The following is a 9490-nucleotide window of genomic DNA, read 5'->3' on the forward strand; positions in this document are numbered from 1 at the left end:
CCTCCATCGAGGGGCTATTAAAAGTAGCCTGGTAATATCAAACTCTGCTACTTTGCTTTGCTGCATAGACAGAGTCTGGCATGGCATCATTGAAAAGTGTTTTCTTTATCGCGGGGGGGGGGGGGGGATGCGCTCGTCTGAAGTATAAAATCATTGGTTACCCGTAAGCCAATCACATAACGTTTGGGTATGACGTGTGTTATGCGCCAGCTCAGCAGCATCGAACTGCCACTGTAAACACATTATAAATAATACGAAAACGAAACCATCGAGAGAAATACCGGAGTGAACATGGATGTCAACGATTTTTATAGATTATGTGATGTAAATCTACGCATCCACGGCACAATCGGGGCCTCTAAACTATTATTTGACAGGAAAATATTTGCAGCCAACTGTCAAAGTTAGGATTAGGTCTGTCAAACACAGCTCTTTGTTCATTTCGAGTCTGTCGGAAATGCTGCAACTTAATTGCAAGATTACATCCCTTGTCTCCATATCCGCGGTCGTTTTCGATTTCCCCAATCTCAAACTCGGCGCTTAGCGTCTACGTCACGGCTCTCAGCCCGCCCTCTGTTCGTTGATTGGCCGGCTGTTTTCAGGCCGGAGAAAAACTGAGAGACATGTCGATGTCTCAGACTAAGTACAGAAGCGAAATGAAATTGAGCGGAAGTACGAAGTCTGACGTAGTCAGGCTATATTAAAAGCACTGTACACCTGCTTTCCCTGATCTGTTTGATGACCTGAGGTAACATCGTGACTGGTGGGAAGGCATAGCGGGCGGCTGGGCTAGTCGCGTCCCTGCTCTTGGAGAAAAATATTGGGCAATGAGCATTGTCTTCTGAGGCGAAGAGGTCGATCTCCTGCCTTGCCGAAAATGCTCCATAGTGACTGAATAATTTGTGGGTGAAGAGACCAGTCCCCTGGGGAAAATTTGTCTCTGGATAGCATATCCGGGCCCTGGTTCGGCCATGGTGTGCAGGTTGCGTGACCAGAGTCCACCCTGGCGATTTATATAGGACACCACCGACCTGTTGTCCTTTCGGACCAGGATGTGGTGGTCCTTTATGTATGGGAGGAAAGCCTTTAGCGACAGTTCGACCGCTTTCATCTCTAGACAGTTTATGTGTAGCCGCTTCTCCGGGCCTGTCCAGGTTGGATGCGTCTGTCGAGATCACTTTTCATTTCGAGACTGTGTCCATACTCACGCCTGACCGAAACCAGTCGGCTATCTTCCAAGCAGCTAGGGCTCTGATACAGCCGTGGTTCACTTTGCCACGCGAGCGCAGGGACCTGGTTGTTCAGTCAGTGCTGAAGGGGACAGATGTTCAGCAGGCCTAGTTTGAGAACTGCTGATGCCGAGGCCATCAGGCCTAACATCCTCTGAAAACGTTTGAGAGGAGTGTACGAGCCGGCTTTGAACGATACCGCTAAGTGCTGGATGGAGAGTGCTCGCTGTAACGTCAGACGCGCTCTCATCTGTACTGAATCTATGACTGTCCCCAGAAAAGAAACAGTCTGGCTGGGAGACAGCACGCTCTTGGCAGTATTGATCCTGAGACCCAGACATTCTAGATGACCTGTGAGATATTAACTGCGTCTCTGACTGGGCTATAACTAGCCAGTCGTCGAGGTAGTTCAGAAGTCTCAGGAGAGCGAGATAGGCATCCATGCACCTCGTAAATGTGCTAGAGGTGTCTGCCCCTCGAAGGCAAATCTCAAGAATGGCCTGTGGCGAGGTGCTATCTGGATGTGAAAATAAGCATCTTTCAGATCCACTGAGAAAAAAACAATCCCCTGGGTGAATTTGCGCAAGGATTTGTTACATTGTCAACATCCTGAACGAGCATGTCATAAGCGCTTTATTCAGGTGCCTGAGATCTAGAATGGGTCTGAGACCATCATCTTTTATGGGAACGAGGAAGTAGTGGCTGTAAGAGCCTGACTCGCTTATTGTCAAGGGAACAGCTTCTAGGGCACCCTTCATTAACACTTTCGAGACTTCGGCGCAAAGCACGTGACTCACGCTGCTTTTCACTGATGTCTCGACCATGGGACCACGGGGGTCTGCGGACAACCTGTAGTGAGTAACCTCATTTTATTATGTTCAACACCCAATCTGAAATTCCGGGGATGGCCTACCAGGCCTCGGCCTGCATAGCGAGGGGTTGAATTATATCTGGGGCCGGGTCACTTTGTGATAGGAGAAGTGCAGAGAGAGTTTGTGGCGTTAATCCGGCCGTGGCGGGATTTAACCACTGTCTCTTTCTTCCTGTGGTTAGGAAGGCTTTGGAGGCTCGGAGTTCGACACAGCTTTGGGTTGAGGTCCCCTTCGTTCTGGCGGCCCAGACGCAGGACGCGGCTGAAAAGGCAGCGGTGCTGTCTTAGAAGGCGGCGGCACCCTCGTGCGGCGGTCCGAAGCAGAGCTGGAGCACTTGGGGAGGAAATGGCACATGGCTTGTGATGCCTTCTTTGCTTCAGTGTAGCGCTCTGTGAATCCTTTCACTGCTGGGCCGAACAGGCCGGTGGTGGAAATGGGAGAGTCCAAGAAGGGAGCCTTGTCAGCATCCTTCATCTCCGTGAGGGTTAGCCAAAGGTGGCGCTCTAGCACAGTCAAATTAGCCATGTTCCTGCCGATCGCCTGGGCAGTAACCTTCGTCGCGGGTAGCGCCAAGTCAGTAGCGCTACGCAGGTGCTTAAAAGTCTCAGGATCAGGGCCGGACTCATCCATGAAGCGGAGAAATTTCGCCTGAAGTACCTGGAGGATGGCCATCGTGTGAAGTGCCGTCGCAGCCTGCCCGGCGGAGGCGTATTCTCGACCGGCGAGAGCTGACGTAGTACGGCATGGCTTCGGTGGGTGCGTCGCCTTTGACTGCCATCCTCTAGCGGAACGCAGGCAAAGGTGTGCGGCGACAGCTTCTTCCAGTGGCGGAATGCTGTCATAACCCTTCTCCTTTGCGCCGTCGAGTGTCGAGAGTGTCGAAGAAGCTGAGGATTTGAGACGAGCTGAGAAAGGAGCCTTCCATGACTTTGTCAGCTCGTCATGAACTTCAGGGAAGAAGGTGGCGGGCCTTTGCAGAGGAGCTTGACGGCAACCTTGTAGGAACCACTCATCTAGCCTGCTTCGCGAGGGTTCTACGGGCTGGATTGGTCAAATCCAGCCCGAGGTCTCCCACAGCCTTCGTCAGGAGTCTCATCAGTTCAGCGTCGAGGGAAGCCCTGACGCCACTGGAGCCGTCCTAAGTCGGAAAACACGGGGTCAGCGATAAACGGGGTCGGACCACTCCTCACTCTGTGACGCAGCAATACAAAAGCTGTCGTCTTCATCATCCTCCGCTTCCGGTCCACCGAAGGAAACCGGAACGGCCGCTAGCTGAGAGGGTGAACAAGTGTGAACAAGACTGATGAGGGAGGTTCTGAGAGCGATGCACGCGGGGGATATCCGGCGAGGACTCGCTCGTGCGCTCTGGCATTCTCTGTCTGTGGCACTACCTCCTGCGCGGCTCGAGCGAGAGTTAAGGGAGAGCGGAGGGGACGGAGTCCTCATTGAGAATGGCGAGTCGAGCCCACAGGGTCGACAGCGTCATTTCGTCGGACTCTGCATGGGCAGCCGCCCTTGGAGAGTGTAGCATCGGCGTGGTCAAAATGATAACAAATAAAGCCTTGAAATATCTCACTTTGCATGTAATGAGTCTATATAATATATTAGTTTCACCTTTTAAGTTGAATTACTGAAATAAATGAACTTTTGCACGATATTCTACATTTTCGAGTTTCACCTGTAAAGTCCTTTGCTGAAGTTGGCACCCTATACTAACTGCCCCCATTTCAACAGAAAACACACAAAAAGAAAACCCCTTTTTTTGCCTATCACACCACGACCTGTCCAGCAGAGGGAGACAGGGAGCACAAGACCAAACTCCTCCTGACTCTCTGTTCATTCATTATTAGTTCAGTGAGATTGCCTGTGCCGCAATATAAGTTCTTCATTAGTTTATACCTTTGCTCTGTCTTGAGTTCCTTTAAGGTAGACCTGCTGGGAACTGCCTGTTCTTTTGTGGCTCATGTCTGGATTTATTAGAAATACTTTTGACTCAACTCTTTTGACTTTGTTTTGTATTTATAGCCTACTTTATTTTTCCATTTGATGTATGATGTGAAGTCTGATTCATTTTAGTGAACCGGTTCTTTCAGGCAGTTCTTTTCAAAAAGCCAATTCATCAGTTTGGCTATTTCAGCATACAATGATATCGCTACGCATTTCTTTTCTAACAACTCAGTGTCATGTTATATCAACAAAACATTCAGATAAAGTAATTTGTGTCAATGCATATTAAAACATTCAAAGTTATTTAAGTGAACGCATATTTCCAATTATTGAATTTTTCACTTTAAATGGTGTTTGTGGTCACAGTTTAATGTCGAAATAGCCTATATCTTAGATAAGTTTCCTAAACGTTTCGCACCTACAGCACACATTACACACATTGATGCACAAACGCGGTTATGTTTTACATGTAATTCTGCATTTATAATGTATATTCTGGTCACGGGTTGCTTGTATAATCCAAATGAAGATGATGAATCATGCTTAAAGGGATAGTTCACTTTAAAATTAAAATTCTGTCATCATTTACTCACCCTCAAATTGTTTCAAACCTGTATTAATTTATTTCTTCTGCTGAACACAAAGAAAGATATTTTGAAGAATGTCAGTAACCAAACAGTAGTCTGTACCCATTGACTTCCATAGTAGGAAAAAAAATACTATGGAAGTCAATGGGTACAGACTACTGTTTGGTTACTGACATTCTTCAAAATATCTTTCTTTGTGTTCAGCAGAAGAAATAAATTAATACAGGTTTGAAACAACTTGAGGGTGAGTAAATGATGACAGAATTTTAATTTTAAAGTGAACTATCCCTTTAACTGCATAAAACTAAAATACAATTATTAGCAAAGAGAACTTGACCCAGTACCTCAGTTAAAGAATGAAAAGAAATAGGTGAAAATCGAATCATGAACCAGGTTGTGTCCTAATATCATACATTTTCTGCACACAAAAATTCAGCAGATCGTAACATTTGATGGTGGACAAAGCAGGACATGTAGTAGTGGGATTTAGCACTGAATTGAATCAAATATTAGTACAGTACCTTAAGATTAGATCAGCAAAATATTTTCTCTCAGCTGACTTAACTGCATTCTGGTAGGTAGGTAGATAAAGACTCACGTAGTGTATCATATTTATATGACACTTGTATCCTCCTTCCACCCACGCTCCGCTTTCCTACAAGCAGGCCTCAAGCCCAGAGTAACCTCATTTAGCCAAGGTTCTGGTTTGGCCTTAACACTCTTATCCCTCAGAGGAGCCATTTAATTTAGGAAAGAAGAACATACAGAGTTAAAACTATCAAGTGACATATTCACATCTGAACGCAAAGGGCTCTCCAAATTAAAATTGATATCAGATTCGATGAATGCATTTTTAACTGCGCAATAGTGGCTGCACATAAGTTCTGGACCTGACGAATTGGTAATGAGGTATTACCAATGACACAACTGTACAAGTAACAGGCATATGATCAGAAAGAGCTAAATTATGAATTTCAACATTCCCAATAAGTTAATATTAAGTCCAAGGTATGTCCATGAACATGAGTGGATCCAGAAACGTGTTGTGTGATGTTAAAAGACTCAATCATATCCAAAAAAATAGTTTGCCAGCTCCTGGAAGGACAACAAACATGCACATTGAAATCTCCCACAATTAAAAATTAATCATATTTTAAACAAATCTCAAAGTCTGAAAACTCCTGTATAAAATCCTTATTATATTTAGGAGGCCGATATATAATTGCACAAACAATTGGTTCTAGTGTTTAGTTGAAACGATTGCAGTTCAAAACAGGTAAACTCTGGTGTGAAGAGAACGACAATTAAAAGTTTTCTTAAAAATAGATGCCAAACCACCTTCACGACCAGAAGCCCGAGGGGAATTCTGTAAACCACAATTTGGAGGGAGCGCCTCCGAAAAACAGGGTTAAGTCACCAGTATTTAGCCAAGTCTCCGTCAAACATAAAATATCCAGGCTCTGAGTATTAAAAAAGTCACTTAAAATAAAGATCGCACATTTATTAAAACAAACCTTAGCTCATTAACTAAAGTTTAACTGTTATTAAGGACAGGTGCGTGATTAACATCCATAAACTAACAATGATTGGGGACACAGGTAGAGAACAAAACCAAGCTAACATATCTGTGACAGTTTGTATAGTTATATATTTCTCGTTTTATACATTTCTCATTCCCGCTGTCTGTCTGAACACCATAATTATGATTACAACGTTTTACACTCTTGTAGAACTCATAATAACAACTTGAAAACTACCTGTGACCGCTGCATCACCTTTAGCATTGATATCTGTAACTCTAAATGCAGACACATATCTATACGTTTTGGCATAGAAAACGTTAAAACGTTAAAATAGAATCTCGAAATTACGACATGACATGACCGCAACTCTATTTGGGAGCATTTACACACTTAGATCAGCAAGATAGTTTATGTACGCAAGATTGAATTCCTAACAATGCTACATGCTAGGAATCTGTAACCGTGAAGAACTTGTTTATAATCAAAGAAATCATAAAACAATAGTTTCTTGTCTCTCTCTGTAGAACAGCATGACATATTGACTTGGTACATTTCAATTATTTTACGTTCAGTTCTGGAATGCAAGGAGACACCCATTTATTAATATAAGGTCATGCTCATTTTAAATTTGCCATTTTTGCTCATTTTTATTTATTTATTTTTATTTATAGCACATAAAAAACATAATCTAAAGAATGTTCGACTATACCAAAGATGCCAATATATAACCTTTATTTTTAAGTGTATCATATAAGAAAAATGTATTTACATTCTTTTAATAATTTTTTTTTTTTTAAATGTCCTTACCGTAAATGAGTGGTTCATGTTACTGTAATGAATGGTAGGCTATACATGTGTGGAATGTAGCCTATTCACACAAACAATGCAGTCGAAAGTGAAAGTGTTCAAATGTATTAGTACAATTATAACAATTGCATAAGTTATTGTAGTTTTATCTAGCTGGGTAAATCTATCTTATAGATGTTTAATATTTGGATATTTCTGTTGATAAATTTTTAGTTTAATGGGAACACTTAAAAGTATAGGTCCATTAGTTAACATTAGGGGTGTAACAATATATCATGTGTCACAATATATCGCAATACAAAAATGCAACAATATGTATTCTGGATAATGACAATATGTATTGTGTATAATACACCCAAAATGAAAATGACTGTGTGTGGGGGAAAAAAAATCAAGTTTACTGAGTTTTAGTGTCAGTAACATTAAACTAATATAATATAATGTTGAATATAATGTATAATAATGCAATGGGGGAATATGTGTGGGTCCTGATAATGCCAAATCTTGCCAGTGACAGAGCGCAAACATTGTCCGTGCATTGGGTTTCCAGCACCAAGTCCAAGCATTTACACACACAATGTAAAACCAAATTTAGCATTTTAATCAACAGTAATTTTTTTGTTAACTTTTTATCATATGTCTCGGAGAATCGCAATAATATCGTATCGTGAGTTCAGTATTGTGATATGTATCGAATCGTGACATGAGGGTATCGTTACACCCCTTTCATTAACTAATATTAACTAACAATGAGCAATACATTTGTTTATAGTGACATCACCAACCCTAAAATTAACATAAACCCCGCCCCCCGGGACACGATTTATAGATTATCAAGACAGAATATGCTAATCAATGACTAGAAGATAACTACACATAAGCTGCATATATTCACCAACTACCCATTCAGAAATGTCCTGTTGCTTCTTGAGTCTCTCCATCTTTCTGACTCTGGTTTGAATATAAAAGACTAAAAGTTTTTGAAATGTTCAGTGCATGTGTGTGTGTGTGAGGTAAAAGAACACAAGCTATTGTAGCTCCGCCCCCTGTGCCGGGAGCAGCGGCTCATTTGCATTTAAAGGGACACACAAAATGGTGCGTTTTTGGTCACCCTCAAAAAGTTACACTTTAACATGCTATATAAAAATATCTGTGTGGCATTTTGAGCTTAAACTTCACATACACACTCTGGGGACATCACATACTTATTTTACATCTTGTGAAAAGGGCATTATACCCCCCCTTTAAGAATGTATTACTCTTTGTTTCAGGACCAGGGACTGAATGAGGACCCAGAAAGAGAAAGAGTTCAATAAGATTATTGACCTGTAATATTATGAGCAATGTACACACGTGCACAAGAGAAGGCTTGTTCAACGTAAACCGGCACGGCACAGACCGATCGGTGAATGACATCAAAGTAACGTGAGAGCAAATAGAGAGTAGACGGCTCCTTATGCTTTTGAATTGCTCTCGCGGTACTTTGATGTCGTAAACCGATCGGTTTATGACATCAAACCGACCTAAAACGGGACGAAGTGAAACGGGAGAAGAGCAGAGCATGATCCGAGAGAAACCAGGATGATGATGTCTGAGAGCTAAACACAGTAACAAAAAAAGCACTACAGTGATAAAACAGACTGACAGTGCTGAGAATCGCTCAGCGAGCTAGACAGCTCCAAATCACAAGACAATCTTTAAATAAGTGGTATTAAATGACATGAGAAAAACCCAGCGAATTGGTGAATTCACGGCAAACCTAAAGAAAGGCAAAGGGAAGCACGCAGAAGAAAGCATCAAACTTTCTGGTAAACTATCCTGGAATCTCAACATCTTTGTTAATGTTATAGTTAATAAAAATATAACTGTCCATTAGAACGTAGGCTCACTATTGGCCAGCATCACACACATGACCAGCGTCGGCCAATAGTGAGCCTACGTTCTGACGTACAACCCAGAAGCGCTGCACATGTATTCACTCAGACGCCCACACAGAAGAACATCAAAAGTTGAATAAAGTCGTTATTTTTGTTGTTTTTTTTGCGCACAAGAAGTATTCTCGTCGCTTGATAAACTTAAGGTTGAGCCACTGTAGTCACATGGACTATTTTAACGATGGCTTTACTAACTTTCTGGGCCGGCAAGTTTCAATAACAATAGAAGCCTATGGAGGAGTGAGACCGCTCTCAGATTTAATTAAAACATATCTTAATTTGTGTTCCGAAGATGAAGGAAAGTCTTACGGGGTTGGAACAACATGAGAGAGAGTAATTACTGACAGTTTCATTTTTGGGTGAACTAACCCTTTAAGTATTTTTTATTGTTCATGTTTGTCAGGGTTCTGCCCTGGCAGCTTTGTCAGTGTTGTCTTTGATTCATGTCTCTATGTTTGTGTCGTGCTTGAACATATGGCTCTGTCTTTGTTTGTTTTGGCCATACTGTTCCTGGCTCCTTGTTTCCCAGTACCACGCCCTCTGGTGCAGTTAAGTCCTCGTTTGTCTGAGTGTGCTCACCTGTTCCTCTAG

The sequence above is a fragment of the Phoxinus phoxinus genome, assembly GCF_949152265.1.
Source record: "Phoxinus phoxinus genome assembly, chromosome: 20".
Classification (NCBI taxonomy): domain Eukaryota; kingdom Metazoa; phylum Chordata; class Actinopteri; order Cypriniformes; family Leuciscidae; genus Phoxinus; species Phoxinus phoxinus.